The 19,488-nt window shown below is 39.4% G+C and overlaps 1 protein-coding gene across 8 annotated transcripts in view; it reads right to left on the reverse strand.

Moving 5' to 3' along the window:
- Nucleotides 1-19,488, reverse strand: part of STARD13 (StAR related lipid transfer domain containing 13) — a 287,606-nt gene that overhangs the window by 43,325 nt on the left and 224,793 nt on the right. Inside the window, exon 1 of one of the 8 annotated variants that reach the window (XM_038133218.1) lies at nucleotides 7,640-17,495. The exons of the other annotated variants lie outside the window; for them this stretch is intronic. The gene's annotated coding sequence lies outside the window, so the exon portion shown is untranslated. Of the gene's footprint in view, nucleotides 1-7,639; nucleotides 17,496-19,488 lie in introns of those variants that run through there. 8 annotated transcript variants of the gene reach the window in all.

Here is a 19,488-nt window from a genome sequence, read left to right on the forward strand (position 1 = left end):
AAATAAACCATAAGCATACAATGAATTTATGTGTTTTACTGCACTATGGTGCACATGTGTCAATAAATCCTGATAATAAGGTTTTCAAAAGTGGAATTTCATTGGAATTATTTTATATCATGCCATATAATTAGTATTAGAGACAAGGTTATGTTTTGCAAGAAAGGGACAAATAAAACTGTCAAAGTGTTATTTTAATAGTCCTAAACCTTTCATGGAATATTGTGGAACTAGTAATATTAAAATAAAATATGGACCTTTTAAACTACTGTGGCTGAATATAATTTAAATGTCAATAGAAAAAGATCTTTCATGAGTAGTTCCTTTATGTGTAATTCTTTACCCTTAGTGAGTAATAGTCGAATGTGTCCATTCATGCTCTGACTTCTTAGAGAGGTTGAAAGTGAGAAGCCTGATTATTTATGAACATGAAAAAAAAATAAATCTTGTATGCTGAGAGATTAAAAGTGTGTGACTGTTTACCTTGGAGAGCAGATGAATAAGGAAGGGTTATGCTAAAATGGTATAAAATCAGTGGTAATACAAAAATAGGAAATTGGGAACTACTATTCACTCTACACACAACACAAAAGCAGGGAGATTAATAAAAAAGAAGGAATAAAAAAGAAGGAAGGCAATCTGAACTGATATTGCCACATGACACTAGTTTCAGGAGATGAGTTGGAACTGGAACCTTATCTGACTACTCATTGCTACCACCACAGATTTGGGGAAGAATTCTCCAGAAAGGAATAAATGAAACCAAGCTAAAGGCAGTGTTATGAAAAGGCTTTTTCCTGGTTAGACGGTCAGCTTATACAGCTTTTCCTTCTGAGCTACTGACACTTCTCTTACTCATACATGGTCTGGGACTGTATAAAATGTTTCTTTCAATGACTACAACAATTGTTTTTTTCTTTACTGCAACCAAATTCTGTACAGGCCATCTGGGAGACTTCTCCTCAGCCCTTCATCTTCAGCAAGGCTGCACTTCCCAAGAAAAAAAGGTGTGTCATTCCAGCAAGGAGTTAGGAAGCTAAGTCTCCCTTCAATAAAAGGATTATGCTGAATTCCTTTCCCAAATTAATGAGATACTGGTAAAACTGGTAGATCTGAGATTTATAGCAGGTTCAGCAAGCACAAAACTTTACAGGTGTGGGAACAGTGTCTGTATTAGTATTTTTTACATCTAGATATCATCAGAGCTAGGGGTACAATGCAATGAGTTTCCTCGTGCAAATAACAAGAAGGTGGCTGTGCAAACAGCAACTGGGAAATTGGAGTTTGCAGTGCAGGAGAGACCTTTGGGCCATGTGCTACACTCCACACGCTCTTTAAGCTGAGAGGTGACTTGCAGGGGCCACCGAAGAAGCCAGCACACCAAGACAGCAGGCATGCAGGGACACAATAAGCCTTTAGGGGTAGGAAATGTCCTGAGGAACTCCTACTTCAGAGCAGTTAGCCACTTCATCAGGCATCCATTACTGTTCCTGAAAGTCTAGCATAAAATCGACTCCCTGGGGAATTCTCCTTAATAGGAGAATTCCTTATATATTATATAGACTTCCAAGGAAACTCCTGGTAATGGGGTGTACAGCATAATCAGGCATCTAAACATAAGAATACAATGCGATTTCGACATCAAGTGGTTTAAACATTTGAGCGTTTCAGACATAATATTAATAACACTGCAAAGATGTTTAACAGACCCAACCAATGCTGAAAATCCCATCCATGCTATATGGTCCAGTAATGTGATAAAAACAACAGATTCAGGTCTTCATTTGAGTGTCCTCTTGAGATTTTTGGTTGCTCCTTATCATCATCATTATAATTCCGATTTACTGCTGGTTTCCTTTTCTCCTTTCCTTTCCATGTCTTCCACTCTGAAGCCCCTTTAACTTTCTGTCATTCATTTCTCTGACATCTTTGCTACCCACTGTCCCACATGCCCACTCAATTTATACAACCTTACTTCACACTAGTTTGTTTCCCATTTTTTGCCATCTTCCTTTCAAATTCCTGAAACAGGATTTTAAATCCCTCCTAACCCCAAAGATCTCTATGTTCAAGCATCACTTCAAAGCCACCTTTCTTAGCTTACAATTGATTTGTACAATGCAGCACTTTGTGATGACACTAATAAAACAATAGCTTGCAATCCACACCTCATCTTGAGGCCCTTTAAACAGTTACAAAAACTGAAGAGAAAGTTATATATAGGGATCACTTCACCCCTGTGCAAAGTGCAGCTGCATTAGGATGAAATGCAGCAGCTGCACAAAAGAATGCTGCAGCAGTTTATGACAAGAAACAAGGAGAATACTTTATCCAGCTGAAACCACTAACAGGACTTATGAGATAGAATAAATTTGCATTTTATATATGTATATATATATATATATATAAGAGAGAGAGAGAGAGAGAGAGAGAGAGAGAGAGAGAGAGAGAGAGAGCTGACAAGGACATCAGGCTCTCCTCCCTTTAGTCTTAAAGAAAAAATACTCTGGTATTGCTAATGGACAAAAGTGATTAAGAACTTGGTTCCCTTCATATCCTCCTCCTTCCCCATTAGGATTTATATTCTTTTTCTTGCCTTCTGACAGCCCCCATGAGTCCTGGCTTCATATAGACTTGGAGGACTGAGTACCACCCACCCATTCTTCAGTACAACCTTGCCCATCCCACCTATTTGGCCTGTCATTCAAAAACTGAGAACTGCTGACTTGAGAATTAACAGAGCTCTTATACATGAGCACTGCATGCCCACTAAAAAATGTGTTTGGACAATGGTCTGGAAAACGTGAGTCTTTAAGGACTCTAATATAAAGTATATAGTATTTTTAATGCGGAAGAAACGCTATTAAATAGGTAGAGAAGAGGTAACAATCCCATCCCTTGGGATCTATTTCAAAACTTCTGGTGACTCCTAGAGTCACTATGGGACAAATTTTGAAAACAGACTCTTCTTTTACAAGTTTCTGCCTTTGGGTTCCCAAGTTAAGAGATCTAGGCAGCATGTAAACTTCCATGTATTATGGACCAAAGAGTGGCCTGAAGATTGGAATAGCTGCTGAGCTCACATTGAAAAGGGAAATACTGTGTCCAGCTGGTATTCAGAAAACTTCTTGCTCCCTGGATATGTTATAAAGCGATTTTTGCAATGTACCATTCCTAGTCCAATACCTACAGACATAATTCATAACTAATCAGTGAAACTGCAGGTATATGTACCTATTCATGCTGTTTATGTCGTCTATATATTCTTGTCATGTATCTTCTATTGAATCACTGTTGGTGAAGAGTAAAGAGCCCAAAGACTACAAAGCAGCTTTGCAGAAAATAACCTGGGTGCCTGGTGGACACCAACAGAACACAAAGCAGCCATGGGCCATTCTGCCAAGGAGGGCAGACAGCACGCTGGGCTGCACTAGGAGGGGTGACTGCAGGTGAAGGGAGGTGATTCTTCCCCTCTTCTGACCACTGGTGAGGCCACATCTGGTGTGCTGCATCCAGTTATGGGTTCCCCAGTAAAAGCAAAATATAGATTTACTGGAGTAAGTCCAGCACAGGGCTACAAAGACGATTAAGGGCCTGGAGCACCTGAGAGATGAAGAAAGGCTAAGAGAGCTGCAACTGTTCAGCGTGGGGAAGAGAAGCCTCGGTGGAATCTCATCTGTGAGGATAAATATTTGAAGGGAGGGTGCAAAGAGGGCAGAGCCAGGATGTTCTCACTGGTTCCCAGTGGCAGGCAATGGGCACACACTGACACACAGAAGGCTCTGTACATCATGAAACACTTATTTCCTGTAAGGGTAACCAAGCACTGGTACATGTTCCCCAGGGAGCTGGTGGAGGCTTCATCCTTGGAGATATTCAAAAGCCACTTGGACACATTTGGCTATAGGTGGCATTGCTTGAGCAATTGGGTTGGACAAGATAACCTCCAGATGTGCTTTCCTACCTCAACCATTCAGTGAGTCTGACTATTTCAAGAAGTGTGTAAAAATAACCCTGAACTGACCCAACAATAAGGAGGAAGATATCTACATCAGCAACACCATACTTTCCTTAGTGAAGAATTTCAGATGAAGACTCACTCTAAGCTCCTCTACACCTCTTTTCATCTTGAGGAAAACTAGCACTATTGATTTTTGAGCCCAGAAAGTCACAGGAAGGGCAAGAACAACACCAAGGAGAGGAACAGCTAATAGGAAGTATATATATGTATCAATTCCAACTGTGCCACTACTGGAAACTTGCCATAACTTTACACTTGGAATTATAAGTGTTATTATCTTTGTAGCTGGACCAACTCTTTTATTAGATTGTGAATACTTTAATCACTACAGCAGTAAATTCTTCAATCTGTACATAAGGTATGTCTCTTCACTGCACATAAAGTGCCCAAGGTGTTTTGTCTGGTGCTCTGCCCTTGAGATCTGGATTGAATTTGGATGCAGCAGATGGACCCCACTACATGTAGCTTGCAGGCACCCTCTGTCCTTGCAAGGTTTTGAAAATGTCACCTCTTGCAAGGCTAGGGGAGACTTCCAGACAGCCTGACCTCAGGCAGCATATAAGATGTCTCTGGAGTGCCCTGACATTCAGAGGGCTCCCAAGAGGATGTAGTGCTGGTCTGATCACTAGTTTTGACTCTCATGTGTATTCGTAACCCCAATTAAATACAAAAATTTAATGTCTCTGGAAATCAGGGTTTTCAAGCTCAGTATCCTTAACTGGAGGTCAAGTTTCAGACTTCAATGCCTTGCTTACATTTTCCACAATACCCAACGTGGTTTGCATGTGTGCAATACTGAAGTTAATTGGTCAGACAGTAATTGGAGCTCGGCAGATGAAAGGCACTATGGCATGCAGAGAATGCTTCATGTTATAATTTGAATGAAAATATAAACAATACCCCAAAAGATAGATATTGTCATCATAAACTTTCTCTCTGAATTAAGCAGATAAGTAGAACAAAACGTAATTCCTTATCAACATATTAATTATTCTTTGATTATGCCCTTCATGTTCTGTAGATGTTCAAATTACATACAGGCAATCAGATATACATCAGAGAAACTCTACCCATCTGAGGTGGTCTTCATGCTGTGAATTTATATTAAACACTGAACATTAATATGAAAGTAACTCCCCTTGGAGATAATACTTTGATGTATTAATAAAAAAGACTTCACAGGTCTTGTTTGTCATAAATTAAAACACTTTCTTTTGCAGTTCTGTGTGAGATGAGTAATTTGTAGTGCAAGGAACATTGATAAAACACAGCACATAGAGCAGAGTTCAAATATTCAAAACTGAGGTCCAAATCCATGTCTTGTGCAGAGCGAATGCAATGCAGAGTGCTGAGCTCTCACCGGGTGTTATCAGTGTTATCTGCTGTTATCAGCTGATTAACACTACAAGCAGATCTGGTTTTAGATCCCACTGTTTCCTTATTACCTCTTTTCATGCAAGGGCCTATAGAGAAAGACATCCAGTGTATTTCTTTGAAAAAGAACCCCAAACAGCAGATGGTGACTTATTCACACATTTTGTAAGAAACTGTCATCTACTTAAAATCCAGGAGCAGGAGGGTTGACATTATCCTGAAAGTACAGCCAAGACCTGTACCTACAAACCCAGATGTCTTGTTTTGATTCACAACCATACCACTATTGTTGCCATTGAAGCATATCAACATTATTAACATCTTATCATGCCTCGAGACTGTAGTGAAAAATCATTTATAAAATGAAGGTTAACTTTATTTGTGGATAGCTACTGTTTGATTATTATTTCTGAGAGGATCAAACACCCATATCTATTTATTGCTTTATTCCAGCTGCTATTTTCTGTAAGAACATTACTAAAGAAAGCTACCATGACTTTAAAACACCATAGAGTCTTTTGTGACTCTGAGGAAACGAAAAAATCAGTAAATTATTACCCCATGCAAATTATTATTTTCTTTTATTGGATATTGTGAACTTGGAATACTTTTTGGAGCTGGATTGATCCTGTGGCAGTGCCAGATGTGACGTGGTAAGCTGGCTCTGCCATGAGCAGGGGTTGGGCCAGATGACCTCCATTGTTTGATGGTTCAACTAACTTTTAAAATTATTTCAGTGATGAAAGAAATAACATATGCTTACGGAAAGATGTTATTGTGAACTAAATTTTACCCTTTGCTTTGACTATTCAGTGCTGTAAGAACAGTGGAGTCACACCAGTGGGTGTTTCAGCATGATCTAGTCCAGAGCCACTAATTACATGGCTGTGTGCTGATCTTTGTAGAGTCATGAGAAAAAACAAAGAGATTAAAGGAAACAATTACTCACCTACTAAAAAAAGAACATCTTTCCTCACTCTGCTTTCACAAAAGCACCCATTTTTACGAAAGTGCCTTTCAAACAATTTTCCCTAACATGTAAACAGTGTTAACGTGGGAAAGTCAAATTAAGGTTCTTTTTTAGAGAGCAGTGGAGCTACTGCTCAGACAGCTGTTCAGTTTCCATCATCCATCACGTGATGGAAATTTTATTTAATTTTACTGAACAGTTACAGATAACTTTCAATATCCAGGGCCAGAATTTTAAGGATATTTAAATTTCTAAACTGCTAGGGTGCAGATTTTAAAGATGTTCAAAGTGTTTAATTCTCATTTACCTCTCCAAGCACACTGGATTATGATTTACCCAGTCCTGTCTTCTACTACCAGGTGGCTGCAGACATTTTTGTGTACTCCAGCACATACATATCTAAATTTTTTTTTGTGCAACCAAAGGGATGATACAGAAACAGCGGTTTTACTAATGAAATCAAATGTTTTGGACATGTGAACCAACACACTTCCATGATTTTTTTCACACAAATAATTAGATTTTTTTTGTTCATTCCCTTTTACAATGAAAGCTGCAATCCATATGGCTACAGAGCAACACACAGAAAACAGGCTAAAACAATTCTTACATGATAGCTGTTCATAAACATTTATTCATTCATACTGGAGGAAAGAAGGAACAGACAACTTGGCTATGATGGTACAGTTATTATTTTTAGCCTTTTGGCTGAAGTCCTCAGTTTCCTTTCCATACATTTTTAAATAGAAGGCCGTGGGGGTTTTTATGTTCTCTCCAAGTAGAGAACAGACTTTTAATGTAGCAAAAATACTGATTTTCCATTCTGCAGCTCACCTAGGCCTGTTTCCATCTAATAAGCCATTGTGCAAGATAACTGTTTCCTATAAAAGGACATTCTGCTATGGCAGAAGTAACACTGGGTATCCATAGTACTGACACTTCTCATTTCCTTACCCCTGTTACACTGCAGAGCAAACAGGAGCCAGATTCATAGGAACCCTGTAATTACTTGACCATAATCATTGCCAGCCATGAAGCAGAGTTAGCATAGAGCTAATTAGCACACCACCCAGGAATAACAACTCTCTACACTTTTTTCCTCTTATTTTTAGCAACAAGCAGGAAAGACATAAATTGCTCTTTTATCAAATAGCATGAAAGAGCTTAGATAAGTTAGATGTTTGCAGTTATCACTCTGTAAAGCCAGACCCTGGCCTTCAGCTATGTTCCATATATTAGCCTGGAAGGAGACAACAGGAAGGCTGGAGACCTACCAGTGCTTGCTCCCTGCTGGTGCCAGAGAGTGGATCTGTGGGGTACCCGTCAGGAGACACCAAAGCTACCAAAGAAGCACAAGCCTCCTATTTTCATGTCAATGTCTCTTGCTGGATAACAGGAGGAATACAGAAGGGTTGGCTCTGCAAATGTCAGTGAAATACAGACCCTGTCACTTTTTAACTTGCTGGATGAATTTCAACTATTTCTTAATCCTCCCATAGTTAATGGGAAGTCACTTGGATAGTGTCAATTGCCATCTCATGGATGGAGTCCCTTTGCTCTGATTGCCGAGAGCACATTCTCACTCGTCTGAATCATTACTGGTCTGACCGTGGGCAAAGATGCTTTGGTCTCTAGACAGTGCTAGCAGCTAGATATTTGGAAAGTAAATGACTAATGCCTTGCCCAGCTAGACTGTTGGTGGGAAATGAGACACATCGCTTAACACTTACACTTCACTTTAAAAATGGAAAAATTATTCTTCCCTCCTTAGGAAGCAAAATTGTTAGGCTCCATATGCTGAAGTGTGTACTATGCTCAAAGTATGAAGGTCAAATACTATGCTCAAATCCATGAGGGTCACATAGCTACCTTGCATGAGCTTGTCTTCTTTTACCACTTTAACAGACCAGTGGCCTCTTAAACAGGAGGTATTTTTTTTAGTCTGCCCACAGACAGACACAAAACACTTGCTCTTCCAGCAGATATTACCCAGAGTCAGAAGTTGCCTTAAGCCATGACCTGATTCTGGATCAATTAGAGAGCATTCACCAGGAGATCAATGAATATAAGTCCATGCTATAATTTAAGGTCAGTTTAGTCCAAGAGAGAGGCCAGCAAAGAGAAAATAAACAAATAAAGACTGTGGGTTTTTATAAAAAACTGAAAAGAGTGCTGAAGTGCATATTTGAAATATTTCCTCTGAACTCCACAGTGTGGCTGGCACACCATGGGTTTAACACTTGATGCCTGTTCAACGTGTGCTACGTGGATGCACCAAGCCTGCACACACACACTTGCCAAGCACAATGACGGAGGTAATGTGACTATTTCTGAAAAATGAAGTGTTTATGGCTTGCTCAGTTTCAGAGTATGTTTCATAATCTTCAACACTCACAATGTGTCACTCATGGGCTTGCAACATATTCCTTCTGAACAGAAGCTGCTTTGTGCTCATCACTGAAGAAGCATGTGCTGTGCAAGTGCCATACTGTATTTTGGCAGTAGCTGTTAGAAGTAAATTTACAGAGGATTAAGGAGATGGAAGGCAGCATGCCTCACTCTGTTATTCTGCAAAGCATTTAAACACCCTGTTTAAAGAAGAGATGAGAGATGGCTGCTATTCAAAATCTTGGGGCCTGAGGTTCAATTTGTTTTGACCAAATTTGCATTTGGTCCTTGAGAAGTCTCTGAACAACAGCAGCTGCCCTGAAGAAGTGTGTGAGGACACATCCCTCCTTTGGAAGTCACCTTGAGTGCAAGGTGGGAGCTGTCCCCATGGGCACAGTGCCACTCAGACCTGCTCCAGAGGGAAGCTCCTGCCAGCTGCTATGCTGCCTCTGGGATCAGCCCTTCCCCATCTCCAGATGTTCTCCATGAAGTTCCAGGGCTGCCCTGGGTTTATGTCCCCTCAAGGTCAGGAGAATGAAAGTATGTGCTGAGGACATGAGACATTTTTGGCTGTCCAGAGCTACAATAATGACATACAGATATGCAGATAAACACAAAGATTGAAATTTGGTTGTGTATGCATTGAAGGAAACTTTTTTCCAGGCATATTCTTTTTCTAGACTTGACCTTGGTCTGCACTTTTAAGAATCTGACATTTTTTGATGGTTTATTTCACTTTCAGATTTTGGCAGGGTGTAGCCTTAGATATGCCAGAAGTATGATGAGATAAGTTATTCTCCAGACAGAAACAGAAGCAGAAAGCAGGCAGCTGCCTAGAAAAGATGGACTCTCCTACAGATTTACCATAAAAAAATGCCCAGCTCAATTTTTGAAAGGAGAAGAGTAAATCTGAATATGAAATCTCAGCAAAATGGCAGTTAAAGACAGCAAAGAACCACCTTAGAGCCCACATGTTGCTCTAAAACCATTGGTGGAAACTGAAGACATGATAAAGGTATTTTGATTTAGGAGATGGACTATGTCTGGCAGGGAGTTTTGGAGTTTTAAAGTTTCTCATGATGTTTTGCCTGATGCTTTGCATTTTGCAGTGGTTTTTTTACACTGTAATGGTTGTTAGAAACCCATTACCCACAGTATTCTGTGGCCATGGCATTAGGCTCTGAAAGCTTACTTATTGCTAAGGAATTGCATTGATGTACTGAAAATTACAGTTCTGTATTTTCTGGTACAGCTTCATCTTTAAGGACAAACAATAACTCAAACAAATCAGCCTGGAAGCCACTGCTTTACCTGCACTGGAGGATGTGCAGGGAAGGCAACACTGCCAAAAGGTGAAAATTATAATTGTGATGTTCCATTGGCTGACACTGATCTTGGGAAGAGAGCTGGGGCTTTCATTAATCTTTCCATAACTCCAAGCCAAAGCCAGTTTGAGGTTGCTAAAAGTAGCCTCAAAACTGAGACTACAAAGCTACTATTCGTTAGATGTAGTTCAAAGAATTTCCTTCATTCATTGTTTACCAATCTGGCCTTTCCTCATTGGGGGTAGAAAAACATAATGAATGCTTATCACCTGCAAGCTCAAATCCCACTGGAAAGCACATTTTCAGGAAAATGTTATTGTGGTGAGGACTTTCAGGGAGTGTTGGAGTTTTAAAGTTTCTCATGATGTTTTGCATTTTTCTTCTAAATGAACAGGAAAAAACTCATCTGGCTCTCATTTGAATTCTCAGTAGACTTTAGAGAGGAAATTCCAACCAGAGCTGTATTCCTATACCTAAAATCTACATGGGAATGATGTGGCATGCTTGTTTCAAACCAACAGCAGCCAGAGGAAGCAGAGCTGGCTCGGTGGCACACCCACATGTTCCACACAACATGCAGAGGGCTCTCAGCAGAGGGGCTGGTTTTATAAAACAGCCTTCAATAGGACATGTCAGAACTTAAATATCTAGATGACCTGCCTTCCATCTTGCATGCAGAATATTTATTAACATTCATGGGGATTTTCGGATATAAAGAATAGAAATCATCTCACCTATCTGCAACTGCATTGGAACTATTAATCCCAGGTGCTACAGGAGGCTAGGGAGAGAAGGAGGTACTTCTTTTGAAAGATTTCTCTTATTGTGTGAAAGAGGTAAAATGGCTTGTGCACAGAAAGAGCTCATTCTTCTCTATGGTCCATACAGAGATTATGGGACGTACAGGCAGATAAAGCTAAAGATATTTCCAATGAGATTCTTCTTTGAGGCACATCCTGTTAATGGACAGTGTGACTTGAGGTCCCTAATTCCACTTATTTGCACCTGATATTCACCATTTGCAGTGGTGGTGTAGCGATTTGTATCCATGTTTGCAATGGGATTTGAGATTTGTGTAGGAACATTCCTGTGTAGGTGCTCCATGTTTACCACAAACAGCATGTATTTCCCACACAAAGCATATCATGGGATTAGCTACCTGACCTCAAAATCCACTAATCTGAAACATAAACAACCAAGTACTTATGTTGCTCACCCCCTAATCACCACAATGCCTCATTGATGAACAATTCATCTGCTGGATTCCATATATATCTCTATGTACATATTCCATATATGTGTATGTATGCATGTGTTATATGTATCTCTCACTAGAATTAAGCTCCTGTTATAAGATTCCCCCGCTGCAGTTGATACTATACATTCTTGGTATCCAGGTTTTCTTAATTGTTTTATAAGATGAAGTATCTGAAGCTTATAAACAACTCCCAGCACTTTAAACTTTTAGAATTTGCCAGCAAAATGCTTTTCTTTCCCTAAATATGTGGGCAGCCTCTGGACAAAGATGTTAGCTCAAAGCACAGGGCTGGTTCCAAGTTAAACTCAGGTTGAGGGCAGGCCTTCCCAGACAGTGGGGTAGGCATCTCCACTTTCCAGCTCCCTAAGAGCCCTGTTCCTAGTTCTCCCCAGACATAACAAGGGAGCTGATTGCTCAGTGCACAACAGGGACTAATGTGAGAATGTGATCCTGGCAGAGCCTCACCAGAAGATTCTTGTAATTGATGTGAAGACAATATAACTGATTTGTAGACACATCACCCTGCCCCGTGCTTCCTGTATCAGCTTCCCACAACTGTTGCTGATTGCCTTCTTCCCCAGGCATTTTCTTCTCTCTCAGTTTTGAAACTCTGGGAAGACACAGCGATTTGTTTGTGCCATGCCTATTTGGCATGCTGCGCCACACTCTTACACAAATAAACAGGGAACACGATGTAACACCACAGCAGCAGATTTAACTAAGATCCAATTGTGCTTGGTGCCATCTGAATATGGGAAGAATGTTCTCTTAAATGAAAATCTTTAACAGAAAAACAAGTTCACCCTTCACAAGTATGTACCATAACATGGGACAGTACACCATCTTTGACTTATGATTTCATCGGTGAGAAACTGCTTGTTGGAGCATTTCTCCTCCAATAAGCAGCATTGCTCTATATTGTTCCTTCTGCACAGATCTGAATTTGGGGTGACTTTTAGTATGAAGCCAGTCTTTGCTAGAAAGTGGTAACCTGTCCAAAATCACCTCTCAAATAAGTTACCTTTGGCTGAACCACCAGTGTTTGGGTGCTGGAGGCTACCGGCTCTTGATTTATATTATGAGATTGTAAGCAACTAGAACAAATAGTTTATATTTCAAGGTGCAATTTATGAATTTAACTGTCTCACTTTTACTGAGTTCTGCTCACCAAAAGCTCAGTGACAGCCTCAGTAAATGCTCTGACTTGAAACACAAATCACCTAAAAAATTAATGATGAGTTATTTTCCCAAAAGTCTTAAGGACTAACACATTTCCAGGGCCTCTGAAGAGGAAATACCTCAGGGAGAATACTGTTATTAGGTGACACTGAGAAAATGCTTAGGCAGGAGTGATTGAAGCAGACTGTGTACCCTAAGAATTTAATGAGCAGCTTGAAGGAGTTGATGGCCTGAGGCACAGCCTCAGGTCATTAAATCTCAAATGGTTATTAATCCCTAGGAAACGCTTTCTGTCAAGGTCATTAGTGCTATTATACACTGGAAATTGACCGTGTATCAAGAAATTAGCATATAGCCTGTTTGCAGGAAAAATGTTCTCAGAGAGCATGGGCAGGTCATTTCCAGGAGGAAGCCGCAGTGTCCACAAGCCACCTGCCTTGGCTGAACTTCCATCTACCTCTCTGCACCACTTCTAAGCTGAGTTGCTCCTTTGCAGAGTGGCACTGCAGGCAGTTACCATGCACTGGGCACTTGAATTAGCAGTTCGGCATAACTCTAAGGGATAACAGTAGCTGAAATCCCTCCTACTTAGCATATGACTTTAGGTTGGAGTCCTGCACTACTGTTGTTCTTAGAATAAATCCAGGAAATCTGATTCAGTTGATGTGTGCACTAGCGACCATAGCATTTGACCAAAGGCTGAAACCGTAAAGGTGTTGGGATCACTGCCCTTTTCTCAGAATTTCCTAGGATAAAGGAAACTTCACAACCTTCAAGCAGAAACATCTGAAACCAGAAGAAATATATCAATTTGCTCTTGTGGGGTTAAGGCCAAGAGACTTATCAGCAGGCAGGGAAGGGCAGGAGGTGGTGAGATCCCAGTCTGGGGTCTCCCTCTTAGATCCCATCTCTGCATGGGAACAAAGCCTCAGTTTCACAGTCACTGCTATCACCTTCCCATTAAGCATGGAAAGTGTTGGTGCACAGATCCTGTGACTTTTTAGAAACAGAGTCTAGAGTTCAGGTAGTTATTTGATGCATTTTATGTAGGTAAAGTCATGACTGGGTGTCAGATTTAGTGATTTTTTTTTTTTTCTAGATTCTCATGCTGGTTTGTGATTTGATTCTGGCAAACCAAATCTTATAATTCTATTAAACTGTCTTTGTGGATCAGATTTTCCTACGCTGGAACTATATCTACTACAGGGGTTATTCTGAATTTTGAATTACGTTTCTTTACAAGTGACCTGGAGATCTTCTACAATATAACTATTGTATTATAATGATCAATGCTTGACTTTTAAGGCAATACAAGAGATTGCAATTACCAAAATCTCTCCCTTCTGCTCTAAACTAAGTAGAAAACCCAGAGAATTGTTACATAGTAGAATAATTTTGATTACATCCTGAGGATGATTTAGCACCCCAATTACGCAGCTGTCAAAATTAAGTGAAGACATCTTTCTTTATTAAAGACCCTGAGGAGATTTAGAAAGCAACAGCATTTTCTACTAAATAAAGAGAAAGAACAAAAGGACATCATGGTCTATTTAATTCTTCTGACAATGTCTGCATTAACTAATCAATGCTTAGACATGCATTGCTATTTACTGTTTGATAAAGTGTCCTCACATTCACTGGCATCAGCTAATGCATCCTTACTAAATGGAATTTATGCAAATGTCCTTTCAATTACACATTTCTACATAGGTGTCAGGAACCTGCTCAAATATGGGAAGCTGAGGGCAAATGCACCTTTTTTTTTTTTTGTCTGATTGCTTTCTTGAGAGACGTTCATTGAATGGAATTGGTAATTATTGAAGTACAGAAAACTACTTTCACCATGATATTAAGGAAAAAACTGTCCTTGTAGGACATGACTTCATGTTTTTTGCATATATTGGGTCCTTGATTTTGTTAAGCATATCATAGATATGTTTGAGCACTGATACTGTAAGAAATGAAGTTACACTTTAAAAATGTAAAAGATGAAATTACACATTAAAAATACAACTATAGTTGAATATTTTTAGAAGGAAACTTTTGCTTAATTTAAATGTTAGACATCATTCCAAATACCTTAAAAAGAACTGCATACATATCACAGTAAAGAAAATTTTATTTGGCACTACTGGCTTAGACATGGCTATGAAGCCATTAATCAGATAAAGTATGTATTTGGACAGTAAATTATTTTGGGACTTGGAAAATTCCAGTAATGCTATATTTTTACAGCAGTATATTCCTGTAACCTAGATTACAATCAAAGGATACATGTAAAGTAATTTTCTTCTGAGGAAAAGATAAATTTAAACTCCTGTTGTAAGGGGTCCAACTGTGCAGTTTCACACTGTCTTAAGGAATAAGGTTGTTCTTCTGATGAAAATTTTCAACAGATTTTTGTCATTGAAATCACTGCACCTAAATGTGTCTAACATTTATTTCCATGCTTGCTTTGCTGTATTGTGCCATAAGGCATGCATTGTACTATTTACATAAGAAGCAGATCTGAAAAAGAACCACACATTCTTAATCTCTCCTGTATTTTCAACAAAATAGAGAATTCCTTACTGCTGGGCTCCTTTTTGGTTTTATTTTCACAAGTATCTTTTCCTTCTGGCTCTCCAACTGTGGTTTTTACTGTCTTCGTTTCACAGCTATCCCACTAATGCTCAGGATACTTCAGTGAGTCTCTGTCAAATTTCATTCCTCCATGTGCTCTGTCACTGAATTTAGGAAAACGTTGAACTCCACTGCCTGTGAGGGCAGTCACATTTTCTTCACTGGATCTTATGCAAACACAGAGAAAGGAATAACTTGATAATGCCACCATCTGACTCATGTACTGGGACTGATAATAACTGCAGCCATATCCTGTAGAATGACCAGTTTGAAAAACATTAAAACAAAGAGAGTTGGCTTTTTCTCCTCCCAAGGATGGCCATGCTAATTTTTATTTTAAAAAGACTTCATCTAAGAAGATGAAATAAACCATGGAAAATAAGGCCAAAGTGGAGAGTGAAAGTTCATCTAATCCACTCTCTGTCAAAACCTGTAGGACTAATATTTACTCTTCCTTAGAGGAATCCTGGATTCAGGACAATTTCTGAGATACACCTGACTAAACAGGTTGCTTTGGTCTCAAACCGGCTAGGTGGCAAATTTACAGCTCTTTGCTAAAGTTGATGTTTTGATGACACAGTTCCAGCTCTGTTCTCAGGAGGAGACATTAACTTGAGCAGTGTGTGCCTAGAAGGCAGTGCTTACTTTTCCAGACCTTGCACTTAACTACCTCTGGATTGCCACACCTATAGCAGAAACCCCATAAACTGCTCTTCTTTTCCTGCAAGCAGTATCTTACATTTCTGCCATGCTGGCATCTCAGCACCATTTGCATCCCTGCTCACAGAAATGGTGCCATTTCACACAATGCTGAAATGGTGCATATGGGCTGCTGGATGATAACCTCACCTGCAGTGCTCAGACTTGTTATTCCTCCCTTTGTCTGATGAATACAAAAGTGCAGATCTCCCCAAACTATCACAGGTTTGTTTGGATCAGGGGTCTGCACAATTGTGAGTTTCAGAAGGCAGAAGAGCGGATTCCAGGAAAGCAAAACCACCAGTGAATGAAAAGCTAAGAATATACTTTGGGTGAAGCATGGAAGAGGGAATTGCCAATTCCTCAAATAACATTGTTTATTTAACAGTATCCTGCTGGGAGAACTACGTAACTGCAATGACTCTGAGTAACTGTACGTACTCATGCCATGATAATGTGATGAATTATCATGAAAGTCTGCTCTCAAGGGAGCAATATTTGTGTCAGGCAAACACTGTCTTCTAAATAGCCCATGGTTATCCACACAATGAACAAAAAGTGTGTCGGACCAGCCAGGAGTATGTTCTTCCAAAAAAAAAAAAATCCCTAAATTATATTCTTAGTGATAAATGCCTCTCCAAAACAATATTTCAGAATAAATATTTTTATCAAACACTAGACACTTTCACCACTAATAAATAACCTGAAGAGTACATTCCTGTTTAGTATCAGTAAAAAAATCAGCATTTAGCCCTAAAATATTTTGCATTTAAAACTTTGCAAATAGTTCACTGACAATGATGACTGTGTTTCTCTGCTTTGACAAAGAAAGATATTCAGTCAAGTATATACTTGCTTATTTATAGCCCTTTGAAAAAAAATTGACAGAATTCAAAGAATAAAATCTCTCTATGTATAACCAAGTCTCTACATTTAACTGGTGTCTGCAATCTGCAGCACCTGTAAAGTAGTAAAGAAGCATTAATTAGTATTAGTTAATTTATTTGGTCAAATTATTGGGGTTTTTTCAATCTTAGGGCCTGAGCACTGATCTTCCCCAATAACCTTCCAAAATATCAATGCAGAGACCGCACTCCTCCCCAAAGAATGCTTTTCTACTTCCTTTCTTTTAGAATATTTGAAGGCTGAGGTAGTAGAACACAGAAAAGATGATACTTAGTCTCTCTTCCCATACAGACATGCTTTGAAGGAAGGCAGTGTAGGCTTATCTCAAAAAAACAGATTATTTTTTGGGAAATGTTTCAGCTTGCACACACTGAGAGTGAGCTTTACCAAAGACATCTTCTGTAGCACTAAACAGCAGCAGATCTCCTTCCTCACTTAATACCTCAGTTTCATGTTTCAGTTTACAGTCTGTCTTGATAGTTCATCCTATGTGTGAGGAACAAAATCCAAACAGAATTTGTAGGGAACTGCAAGGAAAAAATCCTCAAATGTCCTCTACTATTGTTTGCCATTTTTAATGGTAAAGAAGATGTCATTGTGGTCAGATGAGAGAAAAATAGAGATGCAAAAAGAATAATTTAGAAAAGTAGTCTTAGAAAAAGCTCTTACTCAAGTGTCTGTCAAGGGGATGAGGTACAATTATTCTGTTTCATTAACTTTTAATCACATCTGGCAATTGGCCTCAAAAGTCTCCAAGACGCCTCAAAATGAAAAGGGCAAAATGCTCTCCTCCATCATTTTGGAAGATATCAGGGCATCTGTGGTAAACGTAAAGGCCCTTCTAAAGTAGCCTTAAGGGCTGAATGCTAAGGGAGCTGCTTGAAGGACAGCAATTAACCATGAGACCAGTAGCACCAGCTCATTTTTATCAAAAGGATACCATCCCCCTAAGGCAAATATTGCTTTCAGGAGATGAAAAAATGAGAAATGACAGCATCCCAAATGAGACCTCAGGAATGTTAAGACTGAAATGTAATAAATAGCTTTAATGTGGGGTTTTACCATTGTTTATTTAATATTTATTTATTAATTGTTTTATCCATAAATGTACAAAATTTGTAAGTTCTTTAGATCCATTCTGCCATACACCTTCTCAAGTAGGTTTCTACTGGAAAACCCTGCACTAGCCACTAACTAGAATTTTATATCCTAACTACGTTCTTTTTCTAAAAAGCAGACTCTGGACTTCCAAATCTGACTTTATCTATCTCTTAAATGTTATTTAATAAAATGAGCACATAGATTTGATAACACTTCTAATAGTTTGCCCCTTCTAAAAGTTGCAAAGTAGTAGATGACCAAAACAATTGTCACTTCATAGGTTTCATGTACTGATATAATGTTAACCATCTGTGAGCTGTACAGGTGTTTACTATGCTTGATAAGTTCAGACCAAATTCATCACTGCCTGGGCTGGAACACATTAGGGATGAACAAGCAGGGTGAGTCCCACATTTTCCTCATGATGGAGAAGCAACTCAATTGTTGAATTGCTTAACCATTTTTCACTATAATAATTAAAAACATTTACAGGAAACCTAAAAATATATTCCTTTTATGTCTCCCTTCACAACACAACTCACAGAGCTTCACCCACTAATTTCTTCATAAGTCTTTTAATTTATGCATGCATTAAAGTATATTTGTACAACTGCTTCTTAAAGAAATAATATTCATACCATCTGTCTCTCTGGGACACTCTCCTGCCCCCAAAAACAATGTCAGAATTTACAGGCCAGTTTCAGTCGAATCTGACAGGAGAAGCCATGTCTCAAAGATATTACATTTTAGAAAAGCTGGTGCTGAGCAGAGGAAAGTATAAAAATTAGCACTCCAGTACGGGAAAGGCATTTGTGGGGTGACCCACTGTGCATGCTGAGAAGCAGCAGACAGTTGGCTGCAGAGTACACAACATTCTGCATCAGCATCAGTGTCTGTACCACTTCTCTTGCAAACATTTAAGGGATGCGAGAGAGATCTGGGAAGTGACATGGAGGACGGGAAGGACTTGTTTTCAGTGAGGTGGGGGAAAGGAATCCAAATTCGTAGGAAACCAGGCTGCACTGATGTCAGAGCTCAGAAAGCAGAAATTCATTTCACTCAATTTTACAATAATGTCTAAGATGGAAATAAAGGTCAACCACTAGTCATTCCTGGGTAATGGGCTGTTCCAATTTTTGGCAGCTCCAGGATGACTCATAAGAGGAACACATCACTGCTGCATTCTTCGCCAGTGTTGCAGGAGTGACCACATAATGTCCCCACAGCACAGTGTCCCCACACTGCTCTCAGCCCCATCTGTGCCGCCCTCACACTACTTTCTTCTTTAGAAATTCAAAGAGAAAAGATAGTGAGGGGCTGTGTCACTCAGTAAGACCTCTGCAGCCTACCCCTGCCCTGAGATATGTATATACATGCCTACGTCCAAAAAATCTCCTAAAAGTAATTTGTAAGAAAGGGTCTTGGAGCATCATATTTCCCTGTCCTACAGATCTACCAAGTTCCAACACAAATGTCTCTAGGAGAGACAACAAAAATGAGCACATAGTCATGGCCATATCAAACCATCAAGCAACCAGCAATTCCCCAAATACACATCAAATCCAACATCTCTGCAGACCCATCCACTGTTTCACAAACCATTTCCCAACAAAAAGCTGTACAAAGCCCAAATTTTATCCATACC

This window comes from Motacilla alba, chromosome 1, assembly GCF_015832195.1.
Source record: "Motacilla alba alba isolate MOTALB_02 chromosome 1, Motacilla_alba_V1.0_pri, whole genome shotgun sequence".
Lineage (NCBI taxonomy): Eukaryota > Metazoa > Chordata > Aves > Passeriformes > Motacillidae > Motacilla > Motacilla alba.